Genomic DNA, 1,155 nt, shown 5'->3' on the forward strand with positions numbered 1-1,155 from the left:
GTATCTCACGGTCTCCCGAATTTCAAAATCTGTTGACTAGGCTAGACCTAGATCGTAAAAAAACATGGGATTTGCATGGCATAGTACTTTAAATTGTGACCCAAGCTCACAAAAGGGCTGTAACTCGCACCGCACTGTATTGATGAGAAACAAGCCTCAATAGCCAATAGGGCGTACGTAGAACGTGTATTTTGTGTGAATTAAGTTTTTGTGTAATAAAGTATAACTTTTAATCTTGCTATTCCTGAAGTTTGAGAGGTAAAATTTTGCCATTTTTGGATGGGAGCTAGTGAAATATGAATAGAAACCTGCCGAAAATAAAATAAGATGATAAGATTGATAAGATGACAATTTTTCAAACGGTCATAACTTTGTTTCCAGACACCTGATTGAGTTTATTTAACTGTCATTTTAAAGTAAATGAGATTTTATATGGGAAGCAGGTCAACTCGGCCACAAGTCAACTCGGCCACAGTCAACACGGCCACAAGTCAACTCGGCCACAAATCAACTCGGCCACAAAAAGTTTGGCTACAGTCAACTCGGCCACACGGCAACTCGGCCACAAGTTAACTCGGCCACAAGTCAACTCAGTCACAAGTTTAATATTTATAATATATAACATGTTAGGCCTATATATAGAATAAAATAATTAAAATTAAATGTAAATATTACTCAGTTTTTGCATCTTCAATATGATTGAAATGAAGTACACATTTTAGTAAAATTCTGATCATCGTCGTGAGATCGTTGTATTCATTTCTTCACACTGCACTCTTATTCAACAGAGAAAACCCGCCACTTACCTAATGGAATAAAATCTGACAATCGTAACCGTCGTCAACTACAGCACGAAATTTGGGTGTACTGTTTGACAATCAGTTTACCTTTCAAAACCACATTTCATCTATCTGTAAATCTGGATATTTTCACCTTAGACGAATTCGATCTATTCGTCCATACATTTCACGCTCCACTGCTGACATAGGCGTAGATCCCGGGGGCTGTCTCTTATACACATCTAGAGGTGTATAAGAGACAGCTAACAAAGCAGTGTAAGCAATTAGTAGGGCTTGCTAAGTGTAAGGTAAACAATTGATTTTGTGTAAGGTTAGCAGGTAACTCACATTAATTTCAGCCAGTTTGTTGCAACAT

General features: G+C 37.5%; 1 long non-coding RNA gene across 1 annotated transcript in view; it reads right to left on the bottom strand.

The window, feature by feature from the left end:
- The window catches only part of LOC117123789, a 4,752-nt gene extending 3,798 nt beyond the window's left edge, over positions 1–954 (bottom strand). The window contains exon 1 of the long non-coding RNA XR_004447887.1: positions 807–954. This is a non-coding gene — a long non-coding RNA (uncharacterized LOC117123789). The remainder of the gene's footprint in view (positions 1–806) is intronic.
- Between the last annotated feature and the right edge of the window lie 201 nt (positions 955–1,155).

The sequence above is a fragment of the Anneissia japonica genome, unplaced genomic scaffold, assembly GCF_011630105.1.
Source record: "Anneissia japonica isolate Jap-2015-1 unplaced genomic scaffold, ASM1163010v1 scaffold25213_len355544_cov161, whole genome shotgun sequence".
Taxonomy (NCBI): domain Eukaryota; kingdom Metazoa; phylum Echinodermata; class Crinoidea; order Comatulida; family Comatulidae; genus Anneissia; species Anneissia japonica.